The following is a 15771-nucleotide window of genomic DNA, read 5'->3' as shown; positions in this document are numbered from 1 at the left end:
TTTAAACTTCAAAAATTCATATCAATTCAACCGTAGCTCAGATTTAAATAATTTATATATGAAAAATTATCAGAAAAATGCAACCTTTCCATCTGTACTAGTTTCATGCATGAAAAACCAACTTATACATGCTGAATATGGGAAAACACATTATGGCATATATAAGAGACCTAATTCAGAAATGCATTTGAACCTTTGGTTCAAATGGACTTCAAACCAATTGAACACTAGTTGCATTAGCTCAACAGCATCACATCTACATGCCATGTTCATGCATCATATTGTTGCATATGATTGTGTATTGATTGCCGGCACCGTTCCTTCTCGATAGGTCCTGCTCCGGAGACGTTCCAGAGTACCTGTCTGTGAAGCAGTGCCTCCCTTGTTGTGTTACCAGGCAAGCAAACCCCTTGTTCATTTCGATAAAACCCTACTCTCTCGCTCCTGCTCTCAGTTATTGCATTAGGACAACAACGATTCATCTGCTACTTTGTGCTGCGGTAGTTGAACCCATTCCTCTGCATGACCTGTCATTGCCACAGTAAATAGTTGAAACCCACTAGCATGTGTAGGAGTTGATTGAAGCCATTGATGTGTTCCTACCATGCTATGCCTGCTATTGCTTAGAGTTGTGTCAGGTCTGGTTCATTGGGAATGAATTGGAGTGTTACGATATGTTCTGATGCTGAGAGTGAAGTGTGTGAACACGATTTGGTAAAGGTAGCGGTGAGAGGCCATGTAGGAGTACATGGTGGGTTGTCTCACTGGAACCGTCCTTAAGCACTGAGTTCTGTGTATGTTGTCCAATGACCCGATACTACCACACATTGGGTTCCGGTAACTCGACCCCTCTCGACTTATTAACCAACTTGGTCTCTGTCCAGGAGTCGCAACTAGTTTCTGGTGTTTGTAGGTAGTGCTATTTTTCTACCAAGTGGCACCCGGCAGGGTGGGCTTGGGACAGACTAGGCACACGTGGCACGGTGTACCGAGTGGCACCCGGTTGGTGGGCTCGGGAACCCTGCTCACATCGTTTGGGGCCGTGAGCGACACCCCGGCCGGATCTCCTTGCGGATGGAACCCGAATAGGCGATAAACCTGGACTAGAGTCTTGTGTGGTTAGTCAGGTCGTGGCCGACACCCTCGCCAGGCTTCCGCTTGAAGGTTGCCGAGATACATGACGTGTACATGGCGGTAAGTGGCGAGAGCGTGTGTGAAGAAGTACACCCCTGCAGGGTTAATATGATCTATTCGAATAGCCGGGTCCGCGGTTATGGACTTCTTGGATGCTTACATGGTACATAGACAACTTGAAGTGGATACTATAAAATGCTCAAGACAAGTGTGAGTGCTATGGATGGCCTTCTCGTAGGGAGACGGGGATGAATCCATAGTAGTGTATTGTGTGGTGATTAGTGGACTCGTGTACGTTGTTTCACCTCCAGAGTTTCTGGTAGTCGTAGAACAGGATAGCCACAGAGTCAAAGCTGGCTTGCTGCAACTAAACCCCACATTACCTCTTGATACAGATGCATGTATGATAGGATCTGATGTAAGTCTTGCTGAGTACCTTTGTACTCATGTTGCTTTAATTATGTTTTTGCAGCGGAGACTTCGGTCTTACTAGTGTTCTCGTGGACTTCGACTAGTAGCTAGTACCTCAGCTACGATCTTGATCGGATGTTGTAGATAGTCAGGCTCTTCAGCCTTTTTCATTTATAGATGTCTGTACCCAGACATGTAATGCTTCCGCTTGTTGCTTGTATGCTCTGTATGACGGGTCTTGTGACCCCTGTTTGCAATAAATGCTATGATGGCTCTTCTGAGCCTTTATCTATATAATTGTTGAGTTATGCTGTGATGCCATGTTGTACAGCACATACTTGCATGTTATGCGTACGTGTAATGTGTAGTGCTATGTGTGGGATCTGACCATCTAGTTGTTTATCTTTAGTAGCCTCTCTTACCGGGAAATGTCTCCTAGTGTTACCGCTGAGCCATGGTAGCTTGCTACTGCTCTGGAACACTTAGGCTGGCCGGCATGTGTCCTTCTTCGTTCCTGTGTCTGTCCCTTCGGGGAAATGTCACGCTTTGAGTACCGGAGTCCTGTTAGCCCGCTACAGCCCGGTTTACCGGAGTCCTGCTAGCCCAGTGCTACAGCCCGGACCCACTTGCTGATGACCGACACGTTCGAAGCTGGGTCATGGATGCCTGTCCCTGTAAGTCTGTGCCACTTTGGGTTTACGACTAGCCATGTCAGCCCGGGCTCCTTATCATATGGATGCTAGCGACACTATCATATACGTGAGCCAAAAGGGCGCAAACGGTCCCGGGAAAAGGTAAGACGACACCCGTGGGGATACCGTGCGTGAGGCCGCAAAGTGATATGAGGTGTTACCGGCTAGATCGATGTGACATCGAGTCGGGGTCCTGACAAAAAGGGATCATAAAATACAATTGCAAGCATGTGAACACAGCAAAAACATAAACAGATTCAGACATGGTGAAAAACTGGAGCATGCAAAATAGATTAACAAGTAGGCATGTTTACGAGCTCGATGCACTCACTACAGAGCATTGCATGACAAGCTAAGCATACATCCATCAAGAAGACATGGCATAGAAGATAGACATGGCAAGAACAATAACATGGCATGTACGGATCAATAGCAACATCCTCGGCAAAATCCCTAAACATGTTAACAACCTGCCAGGAACATATTATGGCAAAAGTAGAGCTCGATTGACTCAATCTAGGGTGCTGCATAATTGAAAACAAGGACACGGATGGATAGAGCACCACAATGTTAACAAAACATCCTTACTGATCATCCTCAAATGAGGCACGGATCACTACGAAACAACATGAACATATGGCATAAAAACAAAAAACAGAACAAGGACTCGGTGAAATACTAAGTCCCTGAAATCAGCATCACCAAGTAAGCTACTTTGCATGCTTGTGCTAGTCACCACAAAGATCACAAAAATACATGTCATACACCCCTGTAAAGATGGCATGGCATATAACAAAACACATGTAGAACTCAAGATCATAGCATGCACACATTAATCATGGAAAAAATGACAAAAGGCCATTTGCTGAAACAGATCTGCGACCCTCCTCACATAGCCCTCTACCAATAGCATTTCGGGCACCAAGATGAGCTCAAATGAAAATGGTGCAATGAGATGAAATGATGTACTCGTTGAGACGAACACTTTGATATGCTACACGCATGAATCGGAGCTACAGATGCAGAGTTATGGCATGCGGAAAAATGCTAAAAATTAGGGTTTCGTGGAGAAGTCAACCCTCGTCCAGATCTGGATCCGGCCGGCGGCACTGTTCACGCACGCAGCCCGAGGTCTCGGGCGAGGTTGCAGGGCTCCGGCGAGGAAGTAGAAGCGGCGGGGAGGTCGGATCCGGCCCGGGACGCGGGAAGCAGGGCGGCGCGGCGAACTCCGCGGCGCGGTGCGGTGAGCTCCACCGGGAGGCGCGGTGAACTCCGGCCACCGGATCAGGGCGGCGCGGCGGAGGAGCAGGCACGGGCGGCGGCGCGAGGTTGGGGAAGAAGGCAACGCGGCGCGGGCGGGCCGGCCACGGGCCCCGCGGGCCTGGCACGGTCGGCGGCAAAGTGGGGGCCAGAGTGGACACGTGTCACGATCTGGTTGGCGGCGGCGGTCTCGTCCGGCGCGGGCGGACATGTTCGGCCGCGCGGAGAGGAATTTTAGGGTTACGGGGAGGAGAAGACCCGGGATTTCGGGGAGAGGTCTATTTATAGAGGTAGAGGGAGCTAGGAAGCTCAGAATGAGGTGCGGTTTGCGGCCATGCGATCGTGACCGAACGCTTAGACGATGGGAGAGGTTTTGATGGGTTTTGGGCCAGCAAGAAAAGTTGTTGGGCTGCAACACGCACGAGGTCTCTTCGGTCCCTCAGTTAACCGTTGGAGTATCAAACAACGTCCAAATGGTTCGAAACTTGACAGGCGGTCTACCGTAGTAAACCAAGGCCGCATGGAAAGTCTTGGTCCAATCCGGAAACGTTTAACCCCCACACACGAAAAGAGGTAGAAAGGACAACCGGAGGACATAGGAGCGCCGGAATGCAACACGGACAACAGGGAAAATGCTCGGGTGCATGAGACGAACACGTATGCAAATGCAATGCACATGATGACATGATATGAGATGCATGACAAAGACAAAACACACGGAGACAAAAACCCGATACTGATGAAATAAAATAACTTAGTGTCGGAAATGGCAAGAGTTGGAGTACAGATAAGGTAAATTACATCCGGGGTGTTACACATATATTGTGAAATAGTATGGCTCATTCATGGATGTTCTTCCGGGTTGGCTCCGACTCTTCCGGGAAACAAAATATGTAGTACAAGGCCATTCTGGCCTGTGAGTACAACAAATGGTTTCTAGTGGTTGATGGCGGAAGCGGGTTGTGAAACATCAGTGTCTATGGGACTCCATTTCCCACGGGAACAGCTGACCAGGTTAACTCCTATCTTTGCGAGGCTGCTATCTCCATTACTTAGGTTCCGGGGCTGTCATCGCGTCGCTCCTCTTCGTGCAAGAAAATCTGGCCAAGACAATAGCCAGGGACAAGCCAGTGAGTACTTTGAATGTACTCGCAAACATTATGAACACAGGTATAATATAACAATGATGTGCTGAAAATATTTTATGCTCATGACGTCAGTCACAAAAGATAAATAAATCTCTGATGCGTGCAAGCAAGTTATTTATAAATTGCAATAACATAGTAGTATTAAAATTTATGAAATAAATAACAAGCAAAGCCACAGTCGGGCGTCTTAGCGACACCACATAAAGGGCTTTAAAAGAAATGCCACAGTCGGGCGTCTGAGCGACACCACATAAAAGGGCTTTAAAAGAAATGCCACAGTCGGGCGTCTGAGCGACACCACATAAAGGGCTTTAAAAGAAATGCCACAGTCGGGCGTCTCAGCGACACCACATAAAGGGCTTTAAAAGAAATGCCACAGTCGGGCATCTGAGCGACACCACATAAAGGGCTTTAAAAGAAATGCCACAGTCGGACGTCTGAGCGACACCACATAAAGGGCTTTAAAAGAAATGCCACAGTCGAGCGTCTAAGCGACACCACATAAAGGGATTTAAAAGAAATGCCACAGTCGGGCGTCTGAGCGACACCACATAAAGGGCTTTAAAAGAAATGCCACAGTCGGGCGTCTGAGCGACACCACATAAAGGGCTTTAAAAGAAATGCCACAGTCGGCCGTCTGAGCGACACCACATAAGGCTTTAAAAATGCCACAGTCGGGGTCTGAGCGACACCACATAAAGGGCTTTAAAAGAAATGCCACAGTCGGGCGTCTGAGCGACACCACATAAAGGGCTTTAAAATAAAACAATCATAGTGAATATCCCGGAGGTAGAACCATCCCAGAGATACTCGATAATAACAATAATATCACGGGTTAGTCAACAATAATAATAATCATAATTATCACAAGTCACAGGTAGTAGTTCCAGTTCTGGTTAACAGTTTCACCTCCGAAGACCGACACTAAGACCGACACTTGACCCATCCCAGACTGTAATCCTTAACCATGGACACGGCTATTCGAATAGGTTTAATCTCTACAGAGGGTGTACTCTTTACCCACGAGTAACGGATTTCTTTAGACCATCGGGACTAATTCCGTCTATGGTATTTTTGTTGAAAACACACCTAACTTGCACACACCAGCTTATCTCACACGTGTCTGGAATCACCCACGACACCTGTTAAGCAAACTCTAAGTGGGGAGGCTACAACCTCGCGTAGCATGGGATCAAATTTATATCGCGCGCTCTAAGGGGTGGCCTCCCCTCTCGGTCCCAACCGAAAACACCCATGCCCTCGGACCAGGTGGCCTGCCTACCAGCTACAACCGGTATCTTCCACCATGGCCTCTCTGTACGGTGTGTGCTAGAAAGAGGTTGACAACTTACTAAACCGTACTCTACTTGCTGTAGAGACGAGTGGTAGTACGAAACAAGTACGGGGGTTACTGGCACAAGACTCGATCTACGGTCGACTCAGGAGGTTTAAGTATTCCCTGCATGATTAGCATGACGAATATATTTCAACCAACAGAGTCACCGCTCATATCACCTTGCCATGCCATACCAGACATAACCGTCCCGACGGAGACCGGCGACAAACTCATGCCTACCCAAGGCAGAGGTTTTTCCCGGGTTCCTGCCGGTATGCATGCAAGGCACATGAGGGTGATTATCATCACAAGTGTGTCCATTTCCAACAGCATGGAAATCAATAACATGCACCCATGCATATGATCATATCACATGAAATAACAAGTTTCTCCAAAGTGAGGTGATGTTATGAACGTGTCATCGAACACACAAAAATATTATGCCGGGGTTCAGAATGCTTGCCTTCAATGTGTGGAAAGGCAGGGTGCACTCCAAAACTTGAAACATTTCTCCTCTCTTCAAAAATCCTATTTTAGCAATATAAAAGAATTAACACACAAAATAAAAACAGCACCAAAAGTTGTTCTGAAATTTTTTCAAATAAATCTTAAAATAAACTAGGTGAAATTTGAGAGAGGTAGGAAAAAGAATCATTTCATTTGGAGTTGTATTTAAAAAGATATAACCAGTCAAAGTTTTGGTCAAATTCTGTTTTTAATAAAATCAGGAAAAAGAAAACGTTTCAAAAGAGATTACGCTTTCGGACAGAGAAGACGTATTTGCGCCTTTTATGCCTCCACTTATCCAGTGTGGCTGCCGCGTGAGTCACCGACAGTGGGCCCGCCTGGCCCACTGGTCAGGTTTGACTGGCCCACGCGCGCGTCGTCTCCCCCTGACCGAACAGGGGCGGAGCTCCGGCGAGGCTCGCCGGTGAATGGCGGCGTCCCTCGGTGATCTCAGTGCATGGGCGTGCTCAGGAGGTCGAGACGAACTCGGGGGTACCCGCTATGGTCGCCGACGTGGACGGAGTTGCCGGCGACGAGCTTCGCGGCGGAGATGGTTTCGGGGGCGAAGTGATATTGGGGCTGCGGTGGTCCCCGATCAAAATTGAGTAGGGGGACGGTTTCACGGGAGGATGAGGAGGTTCCTGGCGAAGCGAACGGAGAGGGGGAGGTACTGGAGGTGCCGGATTGGCCGGGGCGGTGGCGGCGGCAGGAGTTGCCGGAGATGAGGAAGGAGGCCTCCCCGGGTCGAATGTGAGGTAGGGGAGCGCCATTGGGGTGGCCTGAGGTTGCCTGCGTGCTCGGGGAAGCTCGGGGCCTCCTTTTATAGGCGTGGCAAGGCGGTTCCGCGGCGGCTGCGGATAAGGTCGCCGGCGACCGCCATTCTGTAGCTAGGGCGTCGTGGCGGCGACGAGCGCTAGCGGACACACTCGTGGATGAGCTCGCGCTGTTCCAGGGGCCAGGTGGCGAGCGGAAGAGGCTTGGGCGGCACTGAATGGAGTAGGGGCTGTCGGCGGCCGTGGCGGCTAGCTCCTGGCCTGTCGGGGACGTGGCGAGGGGCGGCTTGGCGTGTTGCGGTGAGGAGGGACGTGCGTGGCGTGGCTCTGCAGTGGAGGCAAGGCCAGGGGCGCGACGCGTCGGCTCGGGCGTGGCACGTGCAAAACGCGTGCCAAACGCACGCTCTGCTCGCGCTCCGGGCGTGCACGGGACGTGCTCGACGTAATGCCAGGGCATCCTAGAGGTCGCGGTTGAGGCTGGGAAGAAACAGGGCTGGGTTTGGGTTAGATAGAGGGTGAGTGGGCATGGTTGTTAGGTCAGGCGACCAAATTCACAGTGTAAACTTGAATCCATGCCAAATCTGGCTATGCTCTCCAGGTGTTTGACAAAATGCCACAGGCACCTAGGCTCTTCTTGGGGGTGGCCAAATCCTCCAGATCAGGGTCTCCTTAGATGCAAGAGAGAGTGGTGAGGTTAGTTTGTGAAAAGCACAAACTTGTTAGTGCAAGTTTTGCAAAACTACAATTCTGGACAGGAAATAAAAGACATTATTTCATGAACCAAAATTAATCCAATGGGTGTATGCTCCTGGATTTAGGGGTTTGGTAGGGCTGTCTACAAGTAGGAGAAAACACAAGATCTTTGGAGCAAAATTAAATAGGGTTGCAGTAGAAATCACAAGGCTGGACCAGAATGAAAAAGAGGTTGATTGACTCAAAATTTTCAAAGAACAGCACTAGGTTTTTGCATAATGTTGAATCATATGCTACTACCAATATCCCATAATTTTGGTGGAGGCTAGAAAGAATTATTTAAAAGGGTTGTAGTGCAAAATGCACTCTGGACCAGAGAAGGAAAAATTGATGCAGAGCTCAAATTATTACATAAATAAAAGATATTTTTGTATAAAAGTGATTTAAAAACATCACATGACATCTCCAATTTTTGGTTAGAATTTTAGGTAAATTTATCCAATGGTTATAGTTCAAATATGGCCATATAACCTTGAAAACCCATTTCCAAGAAAGTAAAGATCAAGCAACTTAATTATTTAATTAGTTATATTAAATAAGGGAAAGTTTCTCTTGACAGATTAAATAAGTCCAATGACATATTTGGAAAGTTTTCTCTCTGGGAAAAACTCATCATCACAGGGAAGGAAATGATTTAAAAAATAAAAAAGGAGCTCAGAAATTCAAAGTTTTAATTCCTGGCAAAATTTTTAATTCATTAAAACAAGGCCAAATTTTTGGGGGTGTCACATATACTTTGCTATCCCTAACAAATGGTCTAGGTACAGAATATATAGGTGGCTGGAGGTGAGGGACGAGGTGGATGAAGAGGAGGCCCAAACAGCAATCACACCCGACCATCCTGTAGGGACCGTGTGCACGGGGTAAGTTGGGCCCTTGCAACGGGGGTCCCGTGGGCATGGTACAAGCCCGTGCGCATGGGGTGCTCCAGCGCCAGCTCCCTGTGTAGTCCGTGCGCACGGGGTCTTCGAGGCCCGTGGGCACGGGCTCACCTGGGAGATGCAGAGTTGATCTTGATGCACTCCTTCTTCCTCCTTGTGGCCTTGGGGTCGTTCTCCATGGCCTCCGAGATGCTCCCCAACTGCTTGGTGGCAGTCGTCCTCGTACCTAGTGATGCACAATGATCCGTCGTGAGATAGCAACCAAGTTCTATGGATATTCATGTAAATCTTGAAGAGGAGTGGGCTCACCTTAAGTCCGGTAGGTCCACTTAATTGGGGCTTGATGTGCTATGAAGGTGTACATGGTCATGTCTGTAGGATGCTCCGCATCATCTTCTCCCCGGAAGCTCCCTTCTCCCGAGCCGCGAAACCTCAGCCCCTCCTCTATGGTGCCCCCACCACACCAAATTCACAGCCGCCCTCCTCTCTAATCCCGGAGACGCCGTCCATTTGCCGTCGTGCACTCGGTCATGTGCCTCTTACTCCGTGCTACCGGAGCTGCCTCGACTATGGCCGCGTGAACCGTACCGGAGCCGATTCACCCCCGCCGTTGTTCGGTGCTAGGGTGGTTCCAACTTTGGACCCGTCCAGAGCCCCGGCGCTGCTTCCTCGTAGCCGTCAACCATCGCAACATTTCTACTTCCCTACCGCCGGTAGCCACCGCAACCGCGCCGGCCTCACTGACTAGGTAGCTGGAGCTGCCTACTTCACCGGGCCGCCAGATAGGTCGCACCCTCATCTCCAATCACTTTATTTAGGCGTCAGCTATCTGAAATTTTATTCTGGGGCAATTGATTCCCAATGGGAAGGAGCACCCCTCAAGCCGGCGGAGCTCCTAGGCTGCTGGTTGGCTGGTGTCTAACATAAGGGTGCGGGGGCGCAAGTTCGCCGCGGAAGCAGCACTTAGATGGCTATCTTAGAGTTGTGTGGGTTGAAGGTACTACCGCCGCCGGATCTGGATAATGACGAGTCTTTGTGGACTGGCCCGGGGAGGCGCAACCACGGCAGTGCGGTGGGGCGGGGAGCGGGGTTTTGGTCACGGCCACGGACGGCAGAAGCAGGCTGCTCTGCCTGTGGTCGCTGTCTCTTCGGGGAATATTCTGAACAGTGTCATCCGGGAGGCACAAGACGACCTTCAAGCCATCTGGCGTAGATCAGACAGTACCAACATAAAATAAAATCGTGTGACCCCAATTTAGTCTTCAGTCAACAGACGTGTGACCACTCTCATACCTTGTTGTTGATATCTTAGGGTATTTCTTCAGATCAGAGAGATGTGTCGTTCTTAACATTATGTGTTTTCTGCATCTTTAGCCACACCGTCTTCCGACTCACCGCAGCTGCTCCAACAGGGGCAGCATGCACCAGAAGGGAGCTATAGTGCCCACTCAACAGTTCCTTGCATCGAATGCGCGTGCTCGCAATGGACAGCCAGAACAACTGCAGGGCCATCGACAAGTCAGTACATGATTCTCACTCCTATGGATGGCGGCCAAATAGGTTGTACCCTCATCTTACTTGTGTGCAACATTTATGGCTTTGTTATTCATCTAAGCATTGAAAATAGATTATCACATTTCACTGTATATTCATGCTGATCTCTTACAGGTGTTGTTCAGGAGTTAACGATGTTCCATAGTTCAGCTAAGAGACTTGTTCTGTAGGTAACACTGTTCCATAGTTATCATCCATCAGCCAATGCTATCCCACAGGCTGGTGATTATAGTATTATACCACTTCTAGTATAACCTATGTTGTTCCTTAATACTTTTGTTAGCCATCTAGTTAATCTCAAGTACAAACAATACACATTCTATAGCTTTCATTTGTGTTCTCCCTTTAGTTTTTGAGATCTATTGCTGCTAGTTAACCCCATTCCTACTATTTATGGCGTCTCCTACAGGCACTCATTACATAAATCTAACTACTAGTTGTCTTCCATGCATGTCAGATATAATTGCACACATCGATTTATCGACAAGAACCTCACGGAGCAATGTAACGACCAACAAACTTGACGTCAATGATACCCAATATGATGGAACATATAAAGGCAGTTCTTCACAAGACTTGTAGGAAGGTGATGAATCCTATTCACCCCATAAGGTCCTTGATCTAACTTGGCCCATGATATCGGTACAGCATGCATATAATGTCCTGGAGTGCATCTACTCTGTTGCAATGCCTTGTGCTTAGCCTGCTGATCATGCATGTAAATATGCATGCTTTCCTCTTTTTTAGAACCTATTCCATTAATGATAACATGTTTTCAAATTCAAGTACTGTCATTCCACTCTATTGCAATGCCATCTTCTTAGTTTGGACATCATGCTTCTCAATATCTTATGCGTTGTTATTCATCACTATGTACTTCATCTGTCTACCATACCATGTTCTTATTTTACATTGAAGTTTTGTTCTGGTGGTCTCTTGCAATGCCATCTTAGTTTCCCAATCATACACGCAAATGTTGCCTTAGTGTTTTTCTGTAATGTATTCCGCTAGCATACAGTTTTACATTCAGGTAGTGTTTTTTACACTGTTGTCCTGTCGTATCCCTAGCTCTTACATCATACTCTCTCCGTCCGGATTGCATGTCACAGAAATGGATAAAACTGGATGTATATAGAACCGTAATACGCCTAGATCCATCCATTTATTTCTGGATAGAGGGAATACATGTCAATATGTCATGCCTTTCTATTCTTCAGTACCTATTCCATCTCTGTTGTAGCATGTTTTATAATTGAAGCACCATTCTTCTATATAAGACATGCAAGGGGAAGACGGCTATGTTAGAATCTAAAGGGTTATAAACCAGGTCTTTGCAAAAGATCCAAATGCCAGGAGATAATAAACCAACTCCAATTTTGATAGATACTGCTCCAGCACACAGAAACGCGTCTCCCACTGATAATAAGCAGATTCCAGTGGCCAAAGAACTAGTCTACTCCAGTCCAGCAAAAATATGTCAACTCCATTCTAAGAAGCGTGTGGGTATCCTCGCATCATGAAATTTTATAGCATTCTGATCATATTTTCTACATGTTTCTTACCCATATCTCTTTTAGAAAATAAGCTTAAAGGATAGAAGACTTTCTGTACTGGGATCGTATTCGAGGAAAGTATATTGCGGGAATTCTTTGTGCTACAATGCTGATGTAAGTACCTGTTGTATATCCCTATATTTTTACATCAGCATGTATTTTGTTAATCGGTGTGAATCCAACCTTTATCTTATCTAAATTCAGTTGTAGCAAAATGTTAAAGGAGACAATGTTGATTTTTGTAAGGAAAACTGCCTGGTAGTTTTGCATACTGAGCTGCATGAGTGTACTATCTCATATCATGCACATTACTGAATTGTAGTGCTGCTTTGGTTGGCCATTCATTGTGTCAATGTTGCTTTCGTATTACCTTACCTGGTTGATGATAGATGTGCCACATTGTGTTAATTTGGTATAGGCTGGTGTGGTCTGGTTGCCCAAATGTTCGTTGTGTCAATATTTCTTTCCTATTATCTGAGCTGGCCAATGATAGCAATGCTAGTGTGTTAATTTGGTGTAGGCTGCTGAAGATAAGAAGACAAACTGTAAAAACAGCAAGGAAACCCCATTGTTTCTTTCCAATAAATCTAGGCTAGGTAATATGGCAATAACTCATGATTAATCTGTTCGTTTTCCCTCGTAATTTATGTTATGATGCAGTGGTCGAGACACTCTCCACTATCAATAATACAAGCCTGCCAAAATTTCCATTTGAAGCTGTTCAGTTTCCTCTGTCTCGAATGCAACCGAAAAAATGTATGTTTGTGAACCAATTAATGGCTGAAGCAATGATGGAAATGGTGGAGGAATCAGAGCTGCAAATTCGTGCGCAACAACAACTGATCAATATTTTTAGAGACAGTGTAGCAAAGCACCAAGAACTTGCCCACATTCTTATGGGCGTCATCCGCGCTGAGGTTGCAGATTGTGACATTGTAGATCATTAGGTTCTGTTCATTTATTTGCACTAGCATCAATCTTTGATTGCCCAGTGGATGTAATTTCCTGTAATATATGTTGGATGTGCAATGTTTTTCCCTGTATGTCGTACCTTTGCTTGATCAGTTTTGGTCCTGTGCATAATTGCTCGTCGTAATGGGCTCAAATTATCTAACTGAGCCTAAAGACATGTATGAACTTCAGTGGGCCCATTAAGTTAATGGGCTATTACCAGGCTGAAAGTTAATGGTCGGCCCTCTTACCTCTCGGGTCGTTAACAAGCGGACATCAAAGAGGGTACCAGGTGGGCCATTCGATTTCACGGGCCGTTAACAGGCCGTTACTAAGGTCGGGCTACATATGACCCAAATATACTATGGGCCTTTAGCAGGCCAAAAGAGACAGCGGGCTCGTACTGGACCATGAAGAGCATGGGCCGCTAAGAGGCCGAAAGTCAAGTCACACTCTAAATGGCCCAACTGTGATGTGGGCCTTTAGCAGGACGAAAGAGAAACCGGGCTGGTATTGGACTACGAGGAGCATGGGCCGTTAAAATGCCAAAACTCAGGTCCAACTACAAATGGCCCAAATCATTTATGGGTCATCAATAGCCTAAAAGACACACCGGGCTGTGAATTGGCCCAACACTTAAATGGGTCGCTAAAAGGACAAAACTAAGGTCCGACTACAAATGGCCCAACTCATTTATGGGCCGTCAACCGGCTGAAAGACACACCGGGCCGGAAATTGGCCCAACACTTAAATGGGTCGCTAAAAGGCCGAAAGATGTACATCCTGAAAATTGGCCCATCCCTTGAATGGGCCATTAACAGGCTGAAATCACATCGGGCCTATATTGAGCCCAAATATATAGAGGTCTATTAACGGGCTCAAACTGCTGATGGGCTGCAATGGTGTCAAGTATTTAACGGGCCATTGACGGGCCAAATTGGCACATCTCGTATTAGCTGTATGCTTATAGGGACCTGACACGAGTAGGCCTTATATGGGCCGGCCTGCTAATTTTTACTAGGCCGGCCTTTTTCACCGGAATGGGCCACTGTTGGGTCGTGCCACGTGTCGACCTATCATAGGTGCCTCCTGTCCAATGAATGGATGACATCTGTCCCAACGGTGAGCCAACACGTGTTTCCTCCGGCCAATGAGAATTTTACACGTGGAAAATCCTTATTGGTCCGGGCTGTTAGCGGGTTATGAGATCCAAAAATGGACCTGATAGCTTAACGGAGTTCCGTTACGGTGGATGGCACGTGTAGGTCACCCTTGACGAAAGCACTTCCATGACACGCAATTTATCGTCATGGAAGTGGACACTTCCGTGATGATAATTTTGGTAATGTCATGGAACACTTCTATGACAGCACAGGTGTAACGCCCCGAGACCATTGCGCCAGGTGTCTCCCAGTTATTCGCCGTCGTTGCCATGTCATTAGCTTTCGTGTTGCATCTTGCCATGTCATCATGTGCATTGCATCATCATGTTTTTCAAAACTTGCATCCGTCTGGGTCTCCCCGTTCCTTCCGTTGTCCGTTCTGAGCCCAGACACCCTTGCACGTGCCCGCGGCACGTCCGAAATAGTATTTTTTTAGTGGTCTGGAAATGTTCTCGGAATAGGTTGAAAGTTGGCATGCCATGTTGTTATAGTGTAGATAGGCCGCCTGCCAAATTTCATCGCACTCGGAGCTCGTTTGATAGCCCAACGGTTAAACTATAGCGGCAATATAGCCGGCCAAACGTCGAACGTTTTCGGTCTCCAAACACAGTCGCCGGGCCTCTCCTTCTCTTCTCTCTCTTTTCTGAGCCCATCAAACCCCCTTGCCTCCGTGGCCTTTTGTCAGACCTCCCCTCCTTGCACAGTGCATCGACTACCCTCAAGTGCGCGTCCGAAAGTTGTCCCGAACCCAACCCGGACAGTCGTCACCGTTGTATCCGGATCATCCCCAAACATCTACAAAACGTCTCCATTTTGTTAATTGGGCTCCCTAACCCATTTATTCGCAACCACTCAATTTCGATCGGGGGGACCAAATACCCCTACCCAAAAAACCCACTTACTATATATATACGGGACCCAACCCTAGAATCTAGGAGATTTGTCCCTCCACCGCCGCCACCGGGTCGCCTCCCACCTCGGGATCGCCTCGCCCGATCCTCCTCGATCCCCTCGCCCAACCAGTGCATCCCCTCCGATCCATCCTTCCCGCGCCCACCCACTCCATGCAGGAGCCGAGCTCCCCTGATTGAGCCTGCCGTCTTCGACCAGCCTCACCGGAGACCACGCATCTTGCTCCTCCCCGATCCCCTCCAGTCTGCACCCCATGGCCGAGCCGGCGGAGCGAGCTCCACCGGCAACCACCTCCAATAGGAACGCCTCCCTCCTCTATGTATTCTTCACCTCCCTCTCCCAATTTATTTCTCTCTCTCACACACCTCCCTCTCTCTCAGATATGCCATCAGCAGCGCCAGGGATGGGCTCCTCCAGCCGACGCCTAGTCCCCGCCACGGCCCTGCTCCGTTCATCGCTATCTTCGTCAGATCCGGCGATTCCTCTACGCCCCGGTCGCATCCCTGCCGTCAGGTCGCCGATACGCCGCCGGCCACCCAAGCAACAACAGCAGGAAGCGGCCATGGCAACCCTCCATTTCGAACTCCCATGCCGCCATGAACTTCATGGAGTTTTCCTCCACCCCGAAGTTCCTTCATCGACGCCAAGCTCACCGTCCTGCCGCCGGAGAGCTCCACCAGCAGCGCCGCCAGGCCTCTGGCCCCTTCCCTTTCCTTTTCCTTGCTGAAGCTCTCCCTCTCCCG

Source organism: Triticum aestivum, chromosome 5A (assembly GCF_018294505.1).
Source record: "Triticum aestivum cultivar Chinese Spring chromosome 5A, IWGSC CS RefSeq v2.1, whole genome shotgun sequence".
In the NCBI taxonomy this organism is placed as follows: Eukaryota; Viridiplantae; Streptophyta; class Magnoliopsida; order Poales; family Poaceae; genus Triticum; species Triticum aestivum.
Note: the sequence above shows the minus strand (reverse complement) of the source record.